The following is a 27,210-nucleotide window of genomic DNA, read 5'->3' on the forward strand; positions in this document are numbered from 1 at the left end:
CCCACTCTGGCCTATCACCCTCACCTTGACCTCCTTCCACCTATCACATTTCCAACACCCCTCCCCCAAGTCCCTCCTCCCTACCTTTTATCTTAGCCTGCTGGACACACTTTCCTCATTCCTGAAGAAGGGCTCATGCCCGAAACGTCGATATTCCTGCTCCTTGGATGCTGCCTGACCTGCTGCGCTTTTCCAGCAACACATTTTCGTGTCTGGTTTGGTGGTAATGGTTGCGTGGGGATGTGCCAGGCCATGAGGTTGTAAATTGTTTTGGAGTACAATTATTCTGCTGTTGATGGCCCATACTATTTCATGGATGCCCAATGTTTTTATGCCACAAAACTTGAATGGACTTTGTTGATCCCCTGAGCTACCTCTCTTAGAATTGATTTGTGTTGCTTTGGGACTTCAACTTCACTCACTTAAATAGATTTCTCTAGAGTCAAGTCTTCTTTGGACTGCAATAATTTTGATAATGACTCATCAGCAGATCCTGCAATAATTCTTTTTGTATGAATTCTGATTTTATATCATCACCAATCTATAGTGATTGTTAATTAAACATTATGGATTTCTCATTGATGCCGAACTCTTTTATTGAATCTTGCTCTTTCAAGAGGTTTAAGTAATTCTCAAAAGATTTAAATAATTCTCAAAGGCTTTCAGTAACTCTTCAAAAATATTTGTTGCTTTTTTTACCCCTTGGTGAGTGATAACACCACTATCTATACTTCAAATTGTGTCTAGTCATGCATTTATGTCTTCAGTTTCTAACCTATTAGCTCATTTAGATATTATTCTGTATTTCAGAATTACTTTCTCTAAGATGTCCAATTCTGTATTCTATTTGGCCCAACACTAAAAATAAGTCTGATGCCATGTTGTCCAAATTCAAAGTATATTTTGCTAAAATACTTTTTTTTTTGCAGTAACAGTAGTTCTGTTGCTCTAAAATTCAGTCATAGGATATGGGCATTGCTAGGTAGGTTAGCTTTTATTGCCTATTTCTAATTACACTTAAGAGGCTGTTGGTGAGGTACCTTCTTGAATTGCTGTGGTGTTAGTATATTTCTAATGCTATTAGAGAGGGAATTCCAGGACGTTGATCCCGTGACAATTAAGTGATAGTGATATTCCAGATCAAGACAATGGGTAGCTTCGAGAGGAACATGCAGATGGTGGTTATCTCATCCTTATCCTTATAGGTGAATGTTTTGCATGACGAGAAGGTGATTTCCAAGGAGCCTCAGTGAGTTTCTGCTGTGCATCTTGTAGATAATACCCATTGCTGCTGTTATGCATTAGTGATGGAGGCAATGAATGTTGAAGATAGTGGATATGGTGCTAATCAAGCAGGCTTTTTTGTCCAGGATGGTGTAAAGTGTTGTTGGAGTTGCGCTCATTCAGGCAAACTGGGTGTATTCCACCACACCCCTGACTTGTACGTTGCAATTGGTGAACAAGCCTTGGGGAATCAGGAAGCATGTTGCCTTGGACCTGCTATCATAGCCACTGTGGTTAAATGGTTGGTCTGGTCAGCTCCTAGTCAATGGTAATTCCCAGGAAGCTGATGGTAGGGGATTCAGTGATGGTAATGCCATTGAATGCCAAGGGTCGATATTTGGATTTTCTTTTGTTTGAGATTGTCATTCCATGGCATTTGTGTGACACCAATATTGCTTTCCACTTACCTGCCAAGCCTGAATGTGTCCAGATCTTGCTGCATTTGGGCACAGAATGCTGATTTTCTGCTGTGTGGTAGGTTTTTCTGGTTTGTAGCTAATTGGAAGATTTTGATATATTTTTCAGCTCCACAGTATGAATCCCACATTCACAGTTTTATTAAATGATTCCCACTTTGATCAACAGTTTTACTGAATAACTCCCATTGCTTCTGGTTTGAATAAATTATTCCTGCCTTTACTGTGGTTTTTATTATGGATGACTGCCTTTTCTGCAGTCTGACTAAAGTCTCCCAAATGTTCTGTCCCTTTTAGATGAGATTTGCTTCGGCTTTTAATCTGCACAACATTGTGGAGGCAGCAATTAAAGTGACAATGTCCCCGAGTCAGTGACCTCAGGTTGATATTCTTTTCCCGATCCTTTACTTCCATTACTGTAGCTATGCTGCATGGTGCCCAGTTGTTCTGGTAATGTGCTTCTTTAGAGCTCTAAATAATTTTATTGTCTTCTCACTTTTTCAGCTCGGATTGCAGCACATTTCTGAATGTGTCACCAGGGATTTTAAGCCTTATTCACAGAGCTTCTGATGATAGTTCGCTAGCTGCTCAATTTTGACTCGTGCTCACTCCCACAGACCACAGTCTTGTGCTGCAGCCTATATTTCTTTTGGCACTACTAATTCTCCTTCTCCAACGAGTGGCTAACTCCCCTGTGTCTCTTTACAGGTCTGAAATGCTTTTATTTTATCATTCCGCGTTGAGGACTGACATGAGAGGTTTTTCTATAGGATGCTTAAATGATCAGCTCTTTCTTACTGCTGACTGTGCTGGATGAGCAGGCAATTTAAAGCTGAGTGTGAAGATTTCACATCCCTGCTCACCACATGGTGTAGGAGCACCAAAGTCAAATCCACAACGCTCCCTCCCATGTTATACAGGGTGCCAGTTCACCACACTGACTGGACCGCTACTCCTGATGAAGGTTGCTGGCACCATCCTCTTTAAGTGTTGGAAACTTCAGGGCCTACTTGGTCTAGTGTGCTATAGCAATAAAACTGCCCGGTCTAACAAGAAGAGTCTCTTATAGTTAACAAGACTTAATTTATGTATGTTAGCTATTAGTTGCTGGTCATATAGATATAATAGATGTTGCTCAGAGAACTTGGAGAGGACCAGATGCTAGGTCTCACTCCTTTGAGATCCCAAGTTGTTCTGCCCACACCTCCATACAGCACTATCATAATAGGTAATCTGATGGTAGTCCTCACTTTTTTTTATTTATTCGTTCACAGGATGTGGGCATCATCAGTGAAGCCAGCATTTATTGCCCATCCCTAATTGCCCCAAGGGCAGTTAAGAGACAACCACATTGTTGTGCATTTGGAGCTACATATGGGCCAGACCAAGCATGGACAACAGATTCATCCCCGAAAGAACATTACTGAACCAGATGGGTTTTTCGAACAATGGTGCCATGATCATCATTAGACTCTTAATTCCACATTTATGTTGAATTCAAATTTTACCATGTCCCATGGCAGAACTTGAACCCAGGACCACAGAACACTATCTAGATCTCTGTATAGTAGTCTAATGATAATATCACTAGGCCATTGCCCTTCCAGGACCATATACAACAATGCCCCTTCAAATGTTTTTGTTAGTTCAAATCTTAGGCAAAATCTACAGAAAACAGTCACATGCTGACAAAATGGATATTCCATGCAATCAGTTAGATTTATGTTGAGTATAGATTCTGAATACATTAAAGAAGCTGAAACTTCAGGCCCATCTGAATTGTATAGCATAGTAATTCACTATAATGTCCCACGCTGCCTTATTGCATTCTTGTCTATTAGTCACTGGGTGAGGTGACTTCTTAAAGTCTCACTGAATAATTTGTCCTGCACAGTTTCAAGGTTTGCCAGTTTTCTAAAGCTGGCTGGGAAAACATCGCAGGGCCTATTTAGGAATATTAGCAGTAAAATTAATAACAGGAACATTTGTCCTGTTAGTCATCCCTAAAGGATATTAAGGTTTTTACAGAAAGGATCTGTGGAGAGCAACACACAATGACCTCCTTCAGATCAACCCTCTTCCATCAATGGTTTTCTGGCATGATACATGGTGACTGCAGAGCTTCTGATATACCAACATTTCTGTTGCAAAGTATTTTCTCTCTTTCCACAAACCACTATTTCACTTATAAAAATCTATTCAACAGCTGATGCAGGACAAAATAATAATAGATTGATATGCCAGGCACCATTTTTGCTTTAAAAGGCACAATCAGGTACTTAGCAACACCTTACCCTTTATAGATACCTTGTAGCTTGGTTTGTTTATTCCTATTGCAAGCTACTTACAAAGTATTTATTTTATGAATAAAACTAGATTTTAAAAAATCTGGGGAATTTAACTTCAAAGAGCTGAATTGCATTTCTCCAGGATACATTTTACTGGATTTTTTATTAAAGCGAAAATGAGGTACATTTGTCATTTTTTCCTTCATTACCATTCTCAACATCATTGTTAAAAAATATAGTGCTACCTTTCTCAGTGTGAAGGGAAGACTATGACAATACATTTCAAGACTTCTTTGATTTGGTGCACTTTGACTCCTGGGCAAACAGAAACTGGCAGTGGAGTTCAAAACCGTTATTTCCTTTAGGGTACAGCTATGCTCAGGTGCTATCTCTGACTCTGTTTAACTTTCAAGAATTTTCTTACTATGCTCCATCTTCTACTTCCCCACAAGCAGGAAGCCTGCCTTTGATGTGTTGATCTGTGTTTCATTCCCCCTTCCATTTTAGTTTTTAGCACCTTCTTCCTCTGGCTCCAATCAGGCGCTAGTTGTTCCTCACCTAAGTCTATAACTTTGATGTACTTTCTCTGTCTGCTTGCCACTAGCACTTAACCTATTTGCTGTTTCTTTTCATTCATGGGATGTGACGTTACTGGCCAACATTTGTTGTTCATCCCTAAATGCCCTCAAAATAATTGACTTGCTTAGCCATTTCAGAGGGCAGTTAAGAGTCAATGGCATTGTTATGGGTCTGGAGTCACATGGAGGCCGCACTGAATACAGACAGCAGACTTCCTTCCCCAAAAGAATATTAGTGAGTCAGAATGATTTTCAACAATAATCCATACTGGTTACTACAGTAATAATTACAGAGAACAGTTTTATATTTGAGCATAATTAACTGAATTTGAATTATGCCATGTGCCACATTTAAAATAGTTTCCCCAGAGTGTGTGCTGTGGATTATTAGTCCAGCGACATTACCACCATGTCACTTTCCCCATGTCATTCACCCGAGTTAACTTAGACCTTGTCTGCATATGACCTTGTCTGTTGCTGTGTGACACAGTGGAAGGCTGACTACTAAACGTCTGTATTCCTGTCTGTATTGCTGTATTCCTGATGAAGGGCTTTGCCCAAAATGTCGATTTTACTGCTCCTTGGGTGCTGCCTGAACTGCTGTGCTCTTCCAGCATCACTAATCCAGATACTAAAAGTCTTAACTCTCCATGTCTTTTCATTAGCTCTATTGTTATTTCAAGTATCCACAATTTTAGTGGAAATTAATACATTGTAATTATGCTGCCGGTAGAACCAGTTGAATTGCTATAGCACCAATATTAACAGATCATTGTGTTTAAAGTATGAAAATCTGGCAAATCAACTATCAGTTTTAAACGTGGAGCCACATGTCACTTAACCAATTTAGAGGCCTTTGGTAATGATCTGAAGGGGAGTACAAATTCCACCTCACAGCTGGCAATTTTAAATTTAATAAACAAATCAATCCTGAACAGAAACTGTAATCAGTAATGACCTGGATGTTGTTGTAAAATCCCTTCTGGTCACTAGTGCTTTCGAGGAAAATAAATCTACCATCGTAACTTGGTCCGGTCAATATGTGACTTAGTATCACAGCAATGTTGCTGACTCCTCTGAAATGGCTTTATATTTCCTTAATTAATAACTAGTCATAAGTAATAAATGTTAAACCTGGATTTTCATCTAGGAGGGAGGAGTTGCGAGTTGGGCCATTTGCCAGCATCATTCTGTTTCCTGACTGCAGGACTCACTCACATTGCTGTGGTTCTGTTCGCCGAGCTGGAAGTTTTTGTTGCAAACGTTTTGTCCCCTGTCTAGGTGACATCCTCAGTGCTTGGGAGCCTCCTGTGAAGCGCTTCTGTGGTGTTTCCTCCGGCATTTATAGTGGCCTGTCCCTGCCGCTTCCGGTTGTCAGTTTCAGCTGTCCGCTGTAGTGGCCGGTATATTGGGTCCAGGTCTATGTGTTTGTTGATGGAGTTTGTGGATGAGTGCCATGCTTCTAGGAATTCCCTGGCTGTTCTTTGTTTCGCTTGCCCTATAATGGTAGTGTTGTCCCAGTCAAATTCATGTTGCTTGTCGTCTGCGTGCAACGAGCACCCGAGCGACAAATCTTCTCACAAACTTTGAACTCACTCACATTACTTTCACACCGGGTGATGCGAGTAAGCTGAAGTCTGGATCACCACCTCCCGAAGGAAGGCGAATTAGCATGGAGTTGGGTGAATGCCAGGATAGGCAAGTTCAAAAGTCTGTCTCAGCTCCACGGGACATCAGCCCAGCTCTACACATGAGTATTCTAGCTGTCATCCCTCATCCACCATATTTTCTGTCCCTGCTCATACCCACATATCCTCTTAAAACCATTCACCAAGTACCAGTATGGACAGAATGCATGAACCCCATAATGAAGTAGGGAAATCTTTGCTATGATCATGAAATGTTGAAATTAAACAGCCCTTCAAGCACTACTTGAACTCATTTACTGACTTCCCAAAGACTGTTCACTATCTAGAAGGTACAAGTAAACAGTGTGATGGAATACTAGCCCACTTGTTCTGGATGGGTGCAGCTCCAATGACACTCATGAAGCTTGACACCATCCAGTACAAAGCAGCCTGCTTGAATGGCACCACATCCACAACCATCCATTCCCTCCTTCACCAATGTAACAGTGTGTATTATCTACACAACTGATAATAGTTGTACAATAGATAATAAATGCACAATAGAAATTCATTTAGACAGCATCTTCCAAACCCATGAAAACTACCATCCAGAAGGTCAAGGCAGAAAATACATAGGAGTGCCACCAGCTGCAAGTTCCCCTCCAAACCACTCACAAACCTGACTTGGAGATATGTTGCCATACCTTCACTGTCGTTGGGTCAAAATTCTGGAATTACCTCACTAATGCATTGTAGATTGCACATGGACTGCTCAAAAAGGCAGCTCACTATCACCTTCTCATCAGCATGTGCAATAAATGCCAGCCCAGTCATCAACATCCACATCAAAAGATTGAATTTAAAAAAACTTTAATCCCCCTAGAAGCTCATAAAACTGTCAAAATAAATAAACAGTCATTCAAAGACCTTCTCAACAGTATAATCCTCATAGAAGCTCAATCTAAACCAAGTAAAAGTCACTTTGACAGCTGTATGAAGAATCACTGTTGAGTTGAGATAATCTTTGATATTTAATGGAACCGACAGGATGATTTTCCTAACTAGGGCATGGTGTTTTGTCTTCCAGCTGAAGATTATCCCGAGGCTTTTCTATGACAGTTAAGATATGTATCTAGCTTTACAGATAAGAATTACATCATTTATAATAGAATTAGCTACCAGTATTATTATGCAAGTTTGGTACAACTTTTGAAACAATCGTCACATAAACATGAAACAGGATAGCCAAAACAAATATGTGTAATATTTGTTGAGTTAATACATAAATTTCAGACCAGACAAGCAGTGTACCTTTGAAACAGTTCATGACATCATGATATATGGCATTCTACAATAAAGGTACCTCTTGCCTTTATTCAGGTCTCACTGCAATGGAATCAGTGTGTGTTGAGACATTGAGTGATAGTCATACAGCATGGAAACAGACCATTTGGTCCAATCCGTCCATTGCTGAACTTAAGCCTAAACTAAACTAGTCCCACCTGCTTGTATTTAATGTACAGTAATACCAGTAAGCACATATTCCAGGCTGTGTGAAAGTCTGAGATATCATAATGTGTAAATGGTTAGTGTTGTTAACAAACCTCAAGACATCTCTCTCAGCAAGAACTCTGGTTCTGTGATATATGTCCCATGATCTAACATAAAGGACAGCCTCAAGCCATATTGTCAGTGGCATGTTTGGTTCAAAAAACTAGGTCAATGTCTTTTCTATTGAATTTATACTTTCAAATCAAATTATTCAATTTCTTCATTTATTGTGATTAAGATCTAAATCAAAGCAACAAGCATCACAACTCTGGCTATTGAAAAATTGCAAGCATTGCAGGCTTCTTCAACAGATATTTTCATCAACCTTTTCACACAGAAGAGGAGCTGCTGAAGGTCTTAAAATGAATAAAGGTAGATAAATCCCAAGGACCTGATCAAGCGTTTCCCAGAATGTTGTGGGAAGTTAGTGAAGAGTTTGCTGGGCCTTTTACTGAGATATTTGTATAATCGATAGCCACGAGTAAGGTGCCAGAAGTCTGGAGGTTGGCTAATGTGGTGCCATTATTTAAGAAAGGCTATGGGAAAAAACCAGGGAACTATGAACAAGTGAGCCCTATGTTAGTAATGGGTAATTTGTTGGAGGAAATCCTGAGAGAGAGAATGTACATGCATTTGGAAAGGCAAGGACTCATTAGGGATAGTGAACATGGCTTTGTACATGGGAAATCATGTCTTAGTAACTTGATTGGGTTTTTTGAAGAGGTGACAAAGAAGATTGATGAAGGCAGAGCAGTAGACATCGTCTATATGGACTTCAGCAAAGCATTCGACAAGGTTCTGCATGGTAGATTGATTCGTAAGATTAGATCACATGGGATCTAGGGGGAGCTAGCCATTTGGAAACAAAATTGGCTTGAAGGTAGGAGACAGAAGGTGGTGGTGGAGGGTAGCTTTTCAGACTGGAGGCCTGTGACCAGTGGTGTGCCACAAGGATTGGTGCTGGGTCCACTGCTTTTTAATCATTTATATAAATGATTTGAATGGGAACATAGGAGGTATGGTTAGTAAATTGGAAGCTGACACCAATAGGTGATATAGTGGACAGAGAATAAGATTATCTCAGAGTACAACAAGACCTTGATCAGATGGGCTAATTGGCTGAGGATTGATAATGGAGCTTAATTTAGTAAGGCAAATTAGCGCAGGACTTATACACCTAATGATAGGGCCTTGTGGAGTGTTGCTAAACAAAGAGACATAGTGATGCAGCTGCATAGTTCCTTAGAAGTGGAATTGCAAGTGGACAGGCAGTGAAGAAGGCGTTTGGTTCGCTTGCCTTCATTGGACAGAAATTTGAGTGCAGGAAATGCAATGTCATATTCAGAATGTACAGGCCATTGCTGAGGCTGATTTTGGAATATTGTATACAATTCTGGTCACCCTTCTATAAGAAAGATATTATTAAACTTGAAAGGCTGCAGAAAAGATTTACAAGGATGTTGCCAGGACTGGACGGTTTGAGCTATTGGGAGAGGCTGAATAGACTGTGACTTTTTCTCTGGAACATTGGAGAGTGAGGGGTAACCTTATAGAGGTTTATAAAATTATGAGGGGCATGGATAGAATAAGTAGACAAGGTATTTTTCCTAGGATGGAGCATAACCCAAAACTAGAAGACATAGGTTTAAAGTGAGAGGGGAAAGATTTAAAAAGGATCTGAGGGGTAACGTTTTCACAGAGAGGTTGATGTGTGTATGAAACAAGCTGCCAGAGAAAGTGGTGGAGGTGGGTACAATAACAAGAGGAATTGAGTATAGAAGCAAAGAGATTCTTCTGCAGCTGTACAGTTCCCTGGTGAGTCTGCATCTAGAATATTGTGTGCAGTTTTGGTCTCCAAATTTGAGGAAAGACATTCTGGCTATTGAGGGAGTGCAGCGTAGGTTCACGAGGTCAATTCCCGGAATGGCGGGACTATCTTACGTTGAAAGATTGGAGTGACTGGGCTTGTATACCCTTGAGTTTAGAAGGCTGAGAGGGGATCTGATTGAGACGTATAATATTATTAAAGGATTAGACACTCTGGAGGCAGGAAGCATGTTTCCGCTGATGGGTCAGTCCTGAACCAGAGGACACAGTTTAAAAATAAGGGGTAGGCCATTTAGAATAGAGTTGAGGAGAAACTTCTTCACCCAGAGAGTTGTGGGTCTGTGGAATGCTCTGCCCCAGAAGGCTGTGGAGGCTAAGTCTCTGGATACTTTCAAGAAAGAGTTAGATAGAGCTCTTAAGGATAGTGGAATCAAGGGTTATGGGACAGGATACTGATTGAGGATGATCAGCCATGATCATAGTGAATGGTGGTTCTGGCTCAAAGGGCAGAATGGCCTACTCCTGCACCTATTGTCTATTGTCTACTACATTTATCAGGCATCTGGAAGGCTATATGAACAGGAGGGGTTTCAAGCAATATGGGCCAAATGCTGGCAAATGGAACTAGGTCAGATTAGGATGTCTGGTTGGCATGGATGAATTGGACTGAAGGGTCTGTTTCAGTGCTGTATGACTTTATGACTCTATGACATGTCATGGCACACCTTTGAAGCCTGTGAGACTTGAATCCACAGATAGTGAATGCTACTATTGCACCACAAGACCCTATGGACTTATTCCAGAGAGGTTGCAAGGAAAAACCCAGCAATTGCAGAGTAATCAGTTTAGCTTCAGTGATGGGGAAGCACCTGGGGAGAAATTTAGCATAGATTTAGTAGAAAAATTGGTTAAAAGTCAGTTGATTGAGCAGAATCGGTATAAAATCCTGTTTAACTAATTTGCTGGAGTTCTTAATTGAAGTGACAGAAAAGTTCAGTGAGGGTACTGCTGTAGATATGGTGTACATGGACTTCCAGAAGTTGATTGATATAATGCCACACAATAACCTTGTCAGGAAAATTACAGATCATGGAATAAAAGGGACAATAGCAATGTGGATTTAAACTTGGCTTAGTGATAGGAAACAGAGAACAGTGGATATTTTTGATATAGTTTGTAATAGAGTTCTCCATGGGTCAGTATTGAGACCCTTGCTTTTCCTAATAAATATTAATAATCTAGATCTCAGTGTGCAGGGGGTAATTTCAAAGTTTGCAGGTGATTTGAGACTTGAAGGAATTGTAAACAGTGTGAAGCTCCAAAAGAATGTCAACATGTTGGTAGAGTGGATGGTTAGATGGCAGATGAGGTTCAATGCAGAAAAGTGTGAGGGGATGCAATTTGGTCAGAAGAATGCTGAAAGACAATATAAAATAGGATGTACAGTTCTAAAGTAGGTGCAGGAGCCTAGGGACCAGGTTGCACATGTGCACAGAAGGTGGCAAGACAGGTTAATTGATCAGTTAATAAAGCAAACAAACAGTGTTCTTGCCTTTATGAATAATGGCATAAAATAAAAGTGGCAAGTAAGTGATGCTGAACTTGTATAAGATACTTGTTAAATTTCAGTTGGAGAATTGTACACAGTTCAGGGTGCCACACTGTAGAAAGGATATGAATGTAATGAAGATAGTGCAGAAATAATTTAAGTGAATAGTTCCAGGGATGAGAAATTTCAGTTATGAGGATAGATTGAAGAAGTTGGGACTGTTCTCCTTGGAAAGGAGAAAACTGAGAGGAAGTCTAACAGAGGTTTTCAAAATCATGAGTGGGCTGGATAAAGTAGATAGGGAGAAACTACACCCGCCTGAGAAGGCACAAATTTAAAGCAATTTGCAAAAAAAAACCAAATTCAAGGTGACAAAAGAACCTTTCGAACACATTGAATATTGAGGGTATGGAATGCATGCGTGGATGTACAAATAAGGTAGGTTCAGTGAGGCATCCACTAGGGCATTGGATGATTATTTGGATAGAAATAAAGTACAAGGGTCTGGGGAAAAGCAGAAGATTGGTAGTAGTTACATTGTTCAGTTGAAGAGCCAGAGCAGATACGATGGGACAAATGGCCTCCATCTGTTCCCAACACTTTAGTGATTCTGTGGAAAAGAGACAATCAACTTCATTTTGTATTGAAGTTTATCTGATGCATGATAGTCAGGTGGCAATGGAAAAGATTATTTTCAGAGATACATTTAACAATGCTTAAACACCATTATCTGCAGAGGGACTAAAACTGAAATGAATATCCAACTATCACTTAATTAACCATACAAGTGAAGTGCTTTCAACATTTGATCAACATTCCTTTGGATATTCCTTTTTACCTATTAAAAGAAATTTAATGACCAAGCTCTTCATTGAAAATATCATCTATATAACACACACATATATATATATATATATATATATATTTGTTTAGGCTTTATGTCATAAGGATATAAGAAAAAAATCCCTCGAGCCAAATCTGAAGGTCACATTTGATACTGACAATATGGTCTGCCTAGTTGTGAAAGACCATGGATTTATTTTTGAATGTGACTTATAGGTTCCAAAAGGCAGCTGCTTATAATACAGACATTTCTTGTAATGGGCAAGTGCAAGACAACTTGGGAGCTGTCTATTCTCTTTCTCCTGTCACAGCTTGCATTGTTGCAGACCAACTGTCTAACTATTTATCCAAAGTTGCTTGCATTTGTCGGCTGAAGGAAAATAAAGAGTGCTGAATCGTGTGGAGAACTGTACAGATGGCCTGGGAAGAGGCAATAAATACCAAGACTAGGGCTGGGTGCCAGGGGAGTCAGGGAGCCCTAGGGATCTATGTGGTAAATGGAGATCTGGACATTGTTCAGACTATGCAGTCTCAGCTGATCCAGGGTGATCTGTTGCACTCTCTGGCCATCCAGTATTTTTCCACATCCACCTGTTTTATTGCCGCTGTTGTTACTCTTTGCCAGTCATTCATTGAAAATGGCATTCACAAAATGATGATGTAAATTATACACTGAAGCACGTGAGGCTGCACTCCCTGCTTTCCTGGTGAAGCTATGTCTCAACCTCAAAGAGGGAAGTAAGTCCAACCCAGTGTGAACACTGCTTCAAAAGGCATTTGTAAGTACCATGCTGTTTTATTGAACGTATGCAGTCCATATGCTTTAGGTAAATCCACAATGCTATTAGGGAGAGAGTTCTATGACTTTGACCCAGTGACACTGAAGGGAAAGTGAGGGTAACGAGGGGCTTGGATGGAAACTGGTATGTGATGTTGTTCCAATGTATCTCCTGCCCTTCTCCTTCTAGACAGAAGTGATCGTGAGTTTGGAAGGTCAAGGAAGCTTTGGTAAATTTCTGCAGTGCCTTGATGGTGGCCATCTGGTGGCTTGAGGTCTAGAGGATTTTGGCTTGCAGAGCTACTTCTGTGTACATGCACCCTCAGTAACCTCACCTACTGGAGACACTGGGGTCATTTTCCGAGGAGAGGGGCAATAGCGGCTGTTACTCGATACCTCCCAAGACAGATTGTTATGCAGGAACCATGACAGAACTCACCATTTGGATCGACCCCTTAACCATTTGCTCAACATTGCACATAGAAAGTGAGGACTGCAGATGCTGGAGATCAGAGCTGAAAATGTGTTGCTGGAAAAGCGCAGCAGGTCAGGCAGCATCCAAGGAGCAGGAGAATCGACGTTTCGATTCTCCTGCTCCTTGGATGCTGCCTGACCTGCTGCGCTTTTCCAGCAATACATTTTCAGCTCAACATTGCAAATAGACTCATATCTCTTTAGAGATTCCCCTGCCTGCCTCGAAACATCCAGGTTTTGTGTCTCCTTTTTAAAACTGGCCTATAGTTCTTAGAGAAAAGAACATGTCAACAGCATGGAACCTAGCATGGGCCCGGTCCCTAGCAATCTTCTGGTTGTTAGGGACAATGTCTATTGCATCTTCCATCAAATTGGCTTAGACATGTTCACCAGATTGTGACCCTGAGCCTAACCATTTAAGCATTCCCGTTGAAGTGACCATTTCTGCGTGGTGATGGGTGAGATGCAATAATGTGATGGTGCATCCTCTGAGTGTTCTATGTCATCATCCTCAGAGCTGTATTTTGGGCTGCTGCAGAAAATAGGCTGAGGAGTCTCCTGATTATGAGGACGGTAATGGAGAATACAAAGAGTTAGCTTGAGGCAATGCACAATCTTAGTGCAGTCTCACAAGTGTCTCCTGTATGCCCAGGGTAGGAACATCTTCACTCTTTACGCTGTGATACACAACTGAGTGTCCACCCTATTCTCCAGCATTTGCTCCTCTGCAGGGGTCATGCAGAGGTCAGAGATACTGCCACCAATCATCAAGAGCTCCCTGAATGTTATGTGCTCTCTTTTTCTGGAGGTAGTCAGAAGAATTGAGTATCGTCTCAATAGACAGGAAATCCCTTTAAGAACATGTAGGTCTATGACATCCAGAGTCATTTTCCTAATGAGTGTTCCGTTCATGTATTCTCTGGCAATTAGTACTACTTTCACAGCATGAACTGCTCCCACATGTTCAGTCCATATATTTCATTTGGTGCTGAGGTCAGGAATCCTTATGTCTGTGTGGTATAATTACATTGTTTGATGCTATCATGAGTGCCACTTTGCAGTGACTACACCATTCCCGTTACCTTGGAGATTCAGGAGAATGTTGGCAGCTTTGTAGTGTTGGACCCAGTTTTGCTTTTTGACACCACACTGCTCACTTCTGCTGCAATCGCTGTCCAGGCTTCCAGGGTGATGTGGGAGGATCTCCTGCTGCAATCACTGAGAAACAAGATCTCGTGTTGTTCTCATGAATCCCGGAGAGTGAGCTAAAAGGAAACATTGCTAAAGTGTGGGGCCACTCGTTCTCTGCACTGATTTTTGAATTGAGTGACAACCATTCATCAGGATCAACAGATGGGACGGGGGTGGCAGCAACTTCAGGGATTAAAGTCTGGCAGGTGGGGAGGAGGTGGAAAGAGCTACAGTTCAAATTATTCCTCTTAGCGAGGCAGGATGACGATTTGAATTGCATGAAGTTGTTGTTTGTTCAGGTGCCACTTTGACTTCATGACTTCTTGTTCACTCTGCTACATCACTGGCTGGGTCCTAACTCAAGGTGGCTACTTGATTGGCTACCACATGTTTGGTTGGCTAACCGTGTGCAATCTTCAAATCTAAGTCCTGCTCTTTTCTGGACCCACTGTCAGGAGACTCACCATTGCAACAGAATTCCACCCTGTGACTCAACAATGGTGTTGGGTTGGGGGGAGAGAATCATTTACAATTGCATAAGTTATGTGCATTGCCAATGTGAACTGGCACTTCATGAGAGGGAAGATAATGTTTATACTGCACAAATCTGAACAAATTAAGCTATAATTACACCTAACTACAAAGATGCACAAAATACTTCTTTGAAACTGGTGTTTTCATTTAATTAGCACATAAGGCCAACTTACATTATCGCTTTCAATGCACAACTACTTTGGTTTTCTCTATTAATTTCTATTTCCTGCCCTTAAATCTATCTTACACCAGCTAACAACAGGAGGGCCACATTGAATACTTGAGTATGTTTTTGAAATAACCTCAATAAGTGGGGCATGATAATTACATTGAATATTTCAATCGAAATGCTTCCGTTTGACCTTTAGCATGGAGAGAAAGCAGGAACAAATGTTGACTTAACTGTGTTATTTTCTTTCTTTAAGATGTTTCTCACAAACAAAATTATCGACAAGTGTTCTGAGGCATTTGGCTTCATACTGTGGTGAAATGCTTCTTGGAATATTGCATGAGAGAAAAGGAAGAGGTAAATGGAATCCTTAACCTACCTGCAAAGCCATTTGGATTAGATTTGTTGTGACATTAATGGTATTGGTTGAACTGGAATGGCTAAGAAAGGAGAAATTATAATGGGGAACATAAAAATTGCATTGATATTAAATAGTATATCTCCCTGACATAAAAACACACATGCCAGAAATAATGGCAAAGAAAAGGTCCAATCATAATGAAACACTGTTGGACAATCCTTATTCAACAACATATACAACAAACTAATGGAATTGAAAGTGATAAATGACTTGATACATTCTGTTGTTCTAAAAAGTGGTTGTGGAGGTATTAGATGCATTAGATTGCAACCTTGCAAAACTCCTTAAGTTTTGATTGGTTCCGGTGGACTGGAACATAGAAAAGTCACACTGTTATTAAGGAAAGAAGAGAAAGTGAAAACAAAAAACTATAAGTCAGTGAGCTGACATCAGTCATTAGGAAATTGTAGAAGTCCATTGTAAGGCAAGTGTAACAGGTGAGTTAGAAAATCATTACATGTTTACACAGAGTCAACATGTTTTTAAGAAAGGAAAATGCAGTTGGACAGATTTATTAAGGTTTTTCAAGGATGTAACTAAAATTGAACTGTTGGATGAAGTACATTATAATTTTTCCACACAGTGTTCATTAAGATGCAACACAATAGCTTGTTCATAAGGACACATAGGTCACAGGTAACCTATTAGCATTGAACATCATTTATACAACAGAAAATGGACCATAGGAATAAACAGGTCAATTTCAGATTGTAACCAATGGGGAGCCACATGAATCAGTGCTGGGACCTCAGCTGACTGCATGCTACATTAATAGCTCAGACAAAGTGAGTGAGTGTAATGCATCCAAGTTTCTTGATAACACAAGGAAAGCTGTAGTGCCAGTCAAGCAGGCTGCTTTGTCCTGGATGGTATCAAGGGTCTTAGGTGCTATTGGATCTGCGCTCTCCAAGTAAATGGGAAGTATTTCATCATACTTCTCATTTGTGCCTTGTAGATTTTGGATGGGTGCTCTCATGCTCTTGTGGCCGTAGTACTTGCAATGGCTAGTCCATTTCAGTTTCTGGTCAAGGACAACTCCCAAGGATGTTGATGATGGGAGAAGGGTGATGGTTAGCTTTGTTCTTGGTGGAGATGGTCACTGCATAACTCTGTGTGGCATGAGTGTAACTTGCCACTTGTCAGCCCAAACCTAGATATTGCAATGGTTTTGCTGGATTTGGACATGGACTGCTTCATTGACTGTCAAGTGATGACTGGTGTTAACTTTTGCGGATTCATCAGCAAACATCTTCATTTCTGATCTGATAATTACAGTCCTAGGCCTCTTCCCAGAGGAACTCCTGCAGAGATGGTCTGGAGTTGAGATGGTTGACCTCCAACAACCACAACCATCTTCCAATGGGCCAGGTAAGATTCTAGCCATCAGAAAGCTCTCCACCGACTCCCAGTGATTCAAGTTTTGTTAGGGTTCCTTGATGGCATATTTGGTCAAATGTGGCTTTGATATCAAGGTCAGTCACCGTCACCTCACCTCTGGAATTCAGCTCTTTTATCCATTTAGAATCAAAATCATAATGAGGTCAGGAGCTGCATGGGCCTCATAGAATAAGTACTGAAAGTCAGTGAGCAGATCATTGCAAAGGAAATGTTGTTGGATAGCACTGTTGATGGCATCTTCAATCACTTTAATGATGATCCAGCATAGATCTGTGGATCAGTAATTGGCCAGTTTTGCATTTGTCTTGCTTTTTGTGTACAAAACATACCTAGGCAATTTTCCACATCATTGACTAGATGACAGTATTGTAACTGTACTGGAACAGCTTGGATGAGGCACAGTTAATTCTGGAGCAGAAGTTTTCAGTACAGTTGTTGGATTGCTTTCCGGGCCCATAACCTTTGTAGTATCAGGTGTCTCCAGCTGTGTCTCGATATCACTTGGAGTAAATTGAACTTGCTGATTTAACTGCTTCATCAATGGCCTTCCTTCCATCATAAAGTCTGAAGTGGGAATGTTCACTGATGATTTGGAACATTCACTGATGATTGCATAGTTGCTCATGTTTGACTTCTCAGCCACTGAAGCACTCTATGCCCAACAGCAGTAAGGTCTGGACAGCATCCAAGCTTGCGCTGATACGTAGCAAACAACATTTGTGCCACACAGTACCAGGCAATCACCATTTCCAACAAGACAGAATTTAATCAGTGTCCCTTTATGTTCAATGGCATTACAGTTGCTGAATTCTCATTATCAACATTGACTAGAAACTGAACTGGGCCAGCCAGATAAACACAGTGGCCACAACAGGAGGTCATAGGCAATAGATTCTATGGTAAATAACCCATCTCCTTCTGTCAAATGCAAATCATCTACAATGCACAAGTTAGGAGTGTGCTGGAATACTCTCTACTTATCTGGATGAGTGCAGTTGCAACAACACACAAGAGACCCAACACCATCCAGGATAAAGGAGGCTGCCTGTTTAGCATCCTAACCTCTAATTTCAATATTCACTTCCTTCCCCACTGATTCACAGTGGCAACAGTGTGTATTATTGGCAAGATGCACTGCAGTAATTAATTAAACTTCCTTTGACAACAGCTTCCAAAATCCATGATCTCCACAACATAGGAGGACAAGGGTGGCAGATGCATGGGTATACCACCACTACAAGTTCCCTTTCAAACTGGACAACCACTGTGGCTTAGAACTATATGTCATGCCTTTATTGTCGCTGATTCACAACCTTGGAATATCCTGATTAAAAGTATCTGCAACCCAAGGAGTACAATGGTTGAGGAGATAGCAATTCAGGATCGGCAATAGGTACTGGCTTGTCCAGTGATACCCATATTCCATGAATAAACAAAGTCTCCTCAATTCTTAAAAATTCATCCAGGCTTTCTAATCCTTCCTTATCTTCCCTCCCTTTCATTGTGATCTTCATCAACTATACAACCATCAGAAATACTGATATTCTTCATCATTGAGCATCTGTATTGTTAATTATTCCATCACTGGCAGCCTTGCCTTCACCTGCTAAGGCCCCAAGCTCTGAAATTCCCTTCCTAAACTTTTCCACTTTGCTACCTCTCTATCCATCCTTCAGACATTCATTAAAACCTATGCTTTTGACCAAATCTTTTTGTCACTTGTCGTAATATCTATTTATGTGGCTCAGAATCAACTTTTGTTTGACAAACTCTTACCTTGAGATGCTTTACTTTCTTAAAGGTGCGACATAAATGCAATCTGTTGTGAATGGGGTAACAATCAAGGATATTGAAGCAGTCAATGTTGCTCAACACTAAAGAGTAGGGGCCTCAGTTTACTGTCTCATCCAGAAGATGGCTCGTATGTATTGCAGTATTCTTTCAGAATTATACTATTAGATTAGATTAGATTACATACAGTGTGGAAACAGGCCTTTCGGCCCAACAAGTCCACACTGCCCCGCCGAAGCGCAACCCACCCATACCCCTACATTTAGATTAGAATACCCCTACATTTAGATTAGACTATACTGCACTGAATTTGAAACATAGCCTCTGGCTTGCATTTCTGTCTTACAGGCAGGTATTGGATGTTGGGAAATTTCCCAGCAGCTTCAGAGACAAGGACCCAAATCGTGTACTTTTCAATTCAAGGAGGTGAGGGTTGGTAGGCTCAGGCTTGGTGCCTATGAGTGCAACGTAGAGGTGACCATATAAACAAATGTGTGCCAAGATGGCATGATCAGTTCTCTGGAATTTCATTCTAATTGTGCAGAAAAATATTTGGTCCTCTAAGACTTAATCTCATGCTTTCTCATCCTTCACCCTGTATCCCATCTATGCCAACAGTGCCAACTCATTTCAATCTCTAGCCATTTCCACTCCCAATGGCCTCTTGTACTCTCCATGCCAACTCGTGCCTGTCTATTCATCTCCATGGGCTTTTATAGCTACATGTCAACTCAGTGCCAAATCATGATTCCTTACACCATCCTATGGCCTTCCATGGCAACTCTAGCAGTCATCATAGGCATACTTCAGGAACCATTCTGAGATTAAGTATATTAAATTTTGATTTATCTATTACTTCAATTTTTAAAGATAGTACTCTATTTCATTAAAGTTCATTCAATCCATTTAAATATCTCAAGTACTGAAGCCTTAAGTAAAACAAGCATTTGTATTCACAACTGCACATCAAAGCCATCTGATCCTTTAATAATCTCTTGGAGCTGTTAATCAAATTGGAAACCAAAGCCTGTGACAATGAGAAATTGTGGATGCAATCAAAAGCTAATAATACTCTTGTGATAATTATTCAGGTGCATGAACAAACATACATAGAAACTATAGGCAGAGATATTTTTCAACTCGCAGGGACAATAGCGAGAAAGACTTTTTTTGAAACATTTAAAGGGCAAGGGACTTAAATAATTTTATATTTGGTATTTCTAAATGCCTTATACCCTCCTCAAGAGCATGTACTTCTCCACTATTAAGTTGTGAAACATACTCTACTGGTTTAGGCCAATTATGGAGTGAAAATTGTGTATGCTTGTTGGAAACACAGATTGTAGGAGTAGGAGTAGGCCATCTGCCCTGTTGAGCCTGCTCTGTCATTCAATATGTTCACGATTGATCATTCAACTCGGTACCCTATTCCCACTTTCACTCTATTTCCTTTGATCCCTTTAGATGTCTGAACTAAATCTACATCTTTCATGAAAGTCTTCAATAGAGCCATAGAGATGTACAGGATGGAAACAGACCCTTCGGTCCAACACATCCATGCCCAGATATCCCAGCACCCCAGATATTCCTCTAAATCCTTCCTACTCATATACCCATCCAGATGCCTTTCAAATGTTGCAATTGTTCTGAGGGATCCCATTTTCCAATCATCCCTTTGCCTGAAAACATCTGCTCCCAATCAGCTTTTGGAAGTTCTTGCCTAATACCATCAAAATTAGTCTTCCTCCAATTTAGAACTTCAACTTTTAAATCAACTTTTTTCCATCACTATTTTAAAACTAATAGAATTATGGTCGCTGATCCCAAAGTGCTGCCCCACTGACACTTCAGTCACCTGCCCTGCCTTATTTCCCAAGTGTAGATCAAGTTTGCACCTTCTCTAGTAGGTACATCCACATACTGAATCAGAACATTTTCTTGGACACACTTAATTAATTCCTCTCCATCTACACCCTTAACACTATGGCAGTCCCAGTCTGTGCTTTGAAAGTTAAAATCCCCTAACATTACCACCCTATTATTCTTACAGATAACTGAGATCTCCAGACAAATTTATTTCTCAATTTCCCTCTGAGTATTAGGAGGTCTATAATACAATCCCAATAAGGTGATCATCCCTTTCTTATTTCTCAGTTCCACCCAAATAACTTCCCTGGATATATTTCCAGGAATATCCTCTCTCAGTACAGCTGTAATGCTATCCCTTATCAAAAACACCACTCCCCATCCTTTCTTGCCTCCCTTTCCTGTAGCATTTGTGTCCTGGAACATTAAGCTGCCAGTCCTGTGCATCCCTGAGCCACGTTTATATAATTGCTATGATATCCCAGTCCCATGTCCCTAACCATGCCCTGAGTTCATCTGTCTTCCCTGTTAGGCCTCTTGCATTAAAATAAATGCTGTTTAATTTATCAGTCTTAGCTTGTTCTCTGCTTTGTCCCTGCCTGCCCTGACTCTTTGATTCGCTTCTTTTCTCAACTGTACCAGTCTCAGACTGATCTCTTTCCTCACTATCTCCCTGGGTCCACACCCCCATCTTAATAGTTTAAATCCTCCCGATCAGCTCTAGCAAATCTCCCTGCCAGTTCCCTTCCAATTCAGGTGCAATCCATCCTTCTTGTACAGGTCACTTCTACCCCAGAAGAAATTCCAATAATTCAAAATGTGAATCCTTCTCCCGTACACCAGCTCCTCAGTCATGCATTCATCTGCTCTATCCTCCTATTCCTACCCTCACTAGCTCACAGCATTGGAGTAATCCAGATATTATTACTCTCAATGATCTCCTTTCTAAATTACTGCCTAATTCTCCCTCCAGAATCTCATCCTTTTCCCTTCTTCTGTCATTGGTTCCAATGTGTACAATCACCTCCTTCTGGTCCCTCTCCCCTTTGAGAACATTCTGCACCTTCTCTGAGACATCCTTGATCCTGGCACCAGGGAAGCAAACACAACTCTGATATTTTGCTCCTGGCCACAGAAACATCTGTCTGTGCCTCGGACTAGAGAGTCCCCTAACACAATTGATCTCTTGTAACCCGACGTAACCCTCATTGCATTAGAGCCAGTCTTGATACCAGAAACTTGTTCCAATCCCCAGAGAATCCATCACATTTTCCAAAACAGCATACTTGTTTGAAATGGAGATAGCCACAGAGGACTCCTTCACTCCCTACCTACCTCACTTACCTTTCCTGTAGTTAACCCATTTATGTGACTGTATCTGCAACTTTTCTCCCTTCGTATAATTGCCATCCATCACATCCCCTAAATTCATCATTGCCTCTAACTGTCTCTCCAGCTGATCCATTCAATCTGATTGGATTTGCAACCAATGTCATTTATTGCAGATATACTCCTTAGTGACATGTAAGCTCTCCATGAACTCACATCTGACAGGAAGAGCATATCAGTCTTCTAAAGGCCATTTTTGCTTCTTTCAATGTACAGACCCAGAAAATAGCACTGTCTTATTCCTCTGCAAAACATGGCTCCAGGCTAACTTAATACTTATGGCTTATATATTTAAGTTTAATCAAGAGACATATCTCAATAAGAGATTTAATCAAAAAGGAACCCACTCTATTCATTACTGTAGATTTACTGTGAGGCTACACTTAAAAATCTTCACTTATCTGTCTCTGTGCTGTGACCTCTTCCAAACAGGTTCCTCCAAGATTAGTTGTGAATTTCACCGTTTGTTAATTTTCCTAGATGCACTCTAACGTCCAACAATATATGAATTCAAACAGCAAAGGCATTAACTGCGCAGGTTCACTGCTGTGTCATTTAGCAGTGTGGGTTTCTTTCTCTCTCGCCATGTGCTGCCTTTGTCTGTTCCTCTCTCTTTTAAAAGTGCCACTTAGATTAGATTCACTACAGTGTGGCAACAGGCCCTTCGGCCCAACCAGTCCACACCAACCCTCTGAAGAGTAACCCATCCACACCCATTTCCCTCTGACTAATGCACCTAACACTATGGACAACTGAGCATGGCCAATTCGCCTAACCTGCACATCTTTGGATTGAGGGAGGAAGCCCACGCAGACAAGGGGAAAATGTGCAAACTCCACACAGACAGTCACCCAAGGCTGGAATCAAACCTGGGATCCTGGTGGTGTGAGGCAGCAGTGCTAACCACTGAGCCACTGTGCCACCCAAAGTTCAAAACAATGCAACAGCATATAAAACAGTAATTGCTGCTCCTAGGATTCGAGGAAATCACCTCCAAAACCCAGATATTTAAAAAAAGGAGCAGCCTGTTACAGCCAGAAATATTTCCTGTCTTCCATCTTGGATACCCAGAATCCTTGTTTTGGCCTCAGGTTTCCTGTGACTGAGAATTCCACAAATTCACCAATCTCTAGGTGAAGAAATTTCTCCTCATCTCAGTCCTAAAAGACCTACTCTTTATTCTTTGACAGTAACCCTTTGTTCTACATTCCCCAGCCATTGAGAGCATTTTTTCTGCATTTACCCTCCCTAATTCTGTTAGAATTTTATTAGTTTCTATGAGGTGCCCCTCTTTCTTCTAAACTCCATAATAAAGAAAGTCCTAACCTGTCCTGTCTCTTTTTGTAAGTCAATCCTGCCATCCCAGGAATGGTAACCTGCATTTGCATTCTCACCATAGCCAGAATATCCTTCTTTTGACAAGGAGACCACAAACGCACATAATACTCCAGGCGTGGTCTCACCAAGGCCCTGTGAAATTGCAGCAAGACTTCCTTGCTCCTGTACTTGAATTCTCTCAATATCAACATACCATTTGCCTTCTTCACAACCTGCATAACCTATATGCATGTCCTATGCGCTCAATTTAAATGACTCAGTTGAGTTCACTTTTCCCTTATGTGTACTACCTTTGCCCGATTTATGACATTCAGCGCTATGGTAAGTGAGGGTGGGGCCCTAACAATTCATTCCTATATGCTCAAGACTGAAGTTGGTTACATTCTCAACTTGAATCTTTCTGACTGAAGGGCAATTGTCCTACAGCCAAGTGTAGGATTGTTTTGCACTGATGGTCCCATGTCAAGCAACCTGTTAACACTCATTACTCAAGCTCAGAGAAGAGCAATGGCACAGTATAGAGTTACCACCTGACTGCTTTTGAGCTTGGATAATTTATATTTTGGACAAAAACTACTAAGCTGTAAATCAAACTGGAAACAGATTTTGAAAGGGAACAGTTATGTTTTCCACTTTATTCAGTTTATCATGTGGAGATATCAATAATTCTTATTAGCTTTCACTGATTATAAAGAAAACATCCAAACTCAAGCTGTGTTCAAATCTTCATTCTGTCATTATCCTACCCCTTAGTTTTGTCCTGGAGGATTGGAAACCTATGAGCGGCTATAGAAGGTAATGGCTCAGGAAGGGTTAATATTGGAGACTATATTTAGTCCAATCCTTCTAATGATGTCACACAATCCTGGGTGGAGAATCGAAAAGAGCAGCCCTAGATCTCAATGGGTTCAGCCATCTCATCTCTGGGCTTCTGAAGAAGAGTGGAATTGGACTCAAAACGTTAACTCTGTCTGACCACAGATGCTGCCAGACTTGCTGAGTTTCTGCATTGCATTCTCTTTTTATTTCAGATACCTAGCATCCATTTTATTTTGCTTTTATTTTAGTGTTGTCTCTGTAATTATGCCGAATTAACCAATGCAATTTGTTCTGATTGTTGTCATGCAATAAAGTACACCTTGTTGTTGAGAGAAGTGCTTCTCCTTATTATGACTCACAGGTGGTTAATCCTCTACTACTTTTAACTAAGTAGGTCTTTAGAGTCATAGAGATGTACAGGACGGAAATAGACCCTTCCGTCAACACGCCCATGCCGACCAGATATCCCAACCCAATCTAGTCCCACCTGCTAGTACCTGGCCCATATCCCTCCAAACCCTTCCTATTCATATACCCATCCAGATGCCTTTTAAATGTTGCAATTGTACTAGCCTCCACCACTTCCTCTGGCAGCTCATTCCATACACGTACCACCCTCTAAATGAAAAAATTGTCCCTTAGTTCTGTTTTGAATCTTTCCCCTCTCATCCTAAACCTATGCCCTCTAGTTCTGGACTCCCCCACCCCAGGGAAAAAACCTTGTCCCTCATGATGTTATAAACCTCTATAAGGTCACCTCTCAGCCTCCGACGCTCCAGGGAAAACAGCCCCAGCCTATTCAGCCTCTCCCTGTAGCTCAAATCTTCCAACCCTGGCAACATCCTTGTAAATCTTTTCTGAACCCTTTCAAGTTTCACAACATCTTTTCAATAGAAAGGAGATGAGAATTGCACGCAATATTCTAACAGTGGTCTAACCACTGTCCTGTACAACCACAGCATGACCTCCCAACTCCTATACTCAATACTTTAGACACAGTATAGAAAAGAGAATTGGTAGCAGCCTTTTACCCAACCAAAAGGTGCCAGTGGTTAGTTCCACAAATATATGACATGAATAATATCACACAGCGTTCAGGAGCGAAGAAAGGGAAAAAGGCTCCCTTATATTGAATGTAATTCTGAATAGTCTTCTAAATTACTCAAGAGCTAACATTTGGCATTTTAATTAAAGGATGCAACATGTTTCAAAGATTTTCTTTTCAATGAACTATCCTTGGGATGATATCGTGCCTGGAGAGTAGGCATCAGTATAACTCCATGTCCCCAAAATGTGGCAGACAGCAAGGTGCATAAATTATTTTCCTTCTGAACCTCCTCTGAACAGAAAGCTGGAACTGATTGCTTACAGAATATTAGCCATAAGGGGAAGCGCTATAACTCACAGTAGGTCAGTATGGTAAACGTCCTGCTGCACAGAGCGCTGCTGAGAGTACAACCGATTCAATGTAAAAGAATTCAGCATTCAGAAAATATTGTAAAGGCTAGATCTAAAGTGCATTGTCCAACTGTACAAAACCAACCAGCCATTTGCTGGTAAAAATCAATGATCTGTTTAGTGTGTTATAGGCTGAAATATCTTTAAAGTAGATATCCCATATTTACTGAGCTTTAGTTCTGCATCTGTTATTATTCAAAAAAAACCTGTAGCCAAAGAATGCACCAGTTTCAATCCTTGAAAGGGATTTGAATGTCCTGGTCAACATGCAGTTATAGACAGAGCACAACACAGATTTTTCACTCAGATACAATGGAGAGACTATTGAACTTACCTGCAAGTAACAAACACCACAGTCTTAATGTTTCAGAGATTGAACTGGACTTGATATTTTCCAGCACGCGTAAGCCACACAAGCAGGGAAAGTATGCCCTTTGGAATACTACCAGCACTATTCACTGCCTTGCTTGTCATTTCTTTGTTCTCTTTACACTTGCCTTAGCAGCAACCATGCTGTTAGTGGGTGGGGATTTGCCTGCATTCAACTTCCTGTTATCAGCTTTAAATAATAGCTCACTCACACCCTTCTTTCATAAAACAGATGCCAGGGAAGTACAAAATGCATATACCATAAAAATACCAGCCTTCTCACAGGCGTATAGTAAATGTCTCCAGGCTGTCTGCACAAGCAAGCATTTCAAAATGACGAACAAGCACTGATTGACATTTCAGTGTTTTATTCTCTCCCACTATTTTACAGCTTCAGTCTGTTAATGAGCTGGAGTCGTATCCTTCAAGGGAAGCTAAGCACAGCAGACAATTGTTTCTTTAGTATTTAATTCACATAGGTGGATAAAATTGCAGCAGAATGTCACCAATATCAGCGATTTTTAGGCCTTTTTCATATGCAGTATACTGAAGCTGAAGCTGTTCTAAAGGTGTCCTTGAATAAGGTTGGAGACAGTATTATATCTATAGTAAACACAATGATAGTTTCATGAGGAAACAAAGAAACTGCAGGTGCTGGAAATTTGAACTAACACCAGAAAATGTTGAAAACATCTGGTAAAACAAAATAAATAAGTTAACATTTCAGATGTGAACAACATCAAATTGTTATTTTAACCATTTATTTTCAAACAGTGCTGTGTATGTAATTTGATACCTTCAATTATATACTTTAAGTTGACTGCTGGTACAGTTATATTTGTCACATTCTTAAACTTTACAATGCTACTCAGTCCTATCCTACTGTATTCGCATCAACCAATTTCTACTTCATTGTCTCTGGCCTCTTATTTGTCACCTCCATTTACCCCGCTATTGTGCCCACTTTAACCAACTAACATCACAAATGATCCACTCATTATCAGTATTCATGAAATCTTGCTTCATGAAAATTCATTGTCACATCACTTCATTGGTTGTAACGTGTTTTGGGATCTCCTGAGCTTGGAAAGGTGCCATGTAAATGCAAGTCTTTCCTTTCTTCTAAATAATCTTCCCTCAAGCTGCAGTGTTACTCCTGGTCTTGCAAGACCCTTCTTAGGAATTACCCTTTTGAATAAACATTTGATTACTACTTTCAACACTCCATTGAAAGAAAACATCTCCGGTGAA

General features: G+C 40.7%; 1 protein-coding gene across 1 annotated transcript in view; it reads right to left on the reverse strand.

Moving 5' to 3' along the window:
• The window catches only part of LOC122550674 (beta-galactoside alpha-2,6-sialyltransferase 2-like), an 89,708-nt gene extending 63,543 nt beyond the window's left edge, over positions 1-26,165 (reverse strand). Inside the window, exon 1 of the mRNA XM_043691760.1 lies at positions 25,925-26,165. The gene's annotated coding sequence lies outside the window, so the exon portion shown is untranslated. The remainder of the gene's footprint in view (positions 1-25,924) is intronic.
• Between the last annotated feature and the right edge of the window lie 1,045 nt (positions 26,166-27,210).

The sequence above is a fragment of the Chiloscyllium plagiosum genome, chromosome 6 (assembly GCF_004010195.1).
Source record: "Chiloscyllium plagiosum isolate BGI_BamShark_2017 chromosome 6, ASM401019v2, whole genome shotgun sequence".
Lineage (NCBI taxonomy): Eukaryota > Metazoa > Chordata > Chondrichthyes > Orectolobiformes > Hemiscylliidae > Chiloscyllium > Chiloscyllium plagiosum.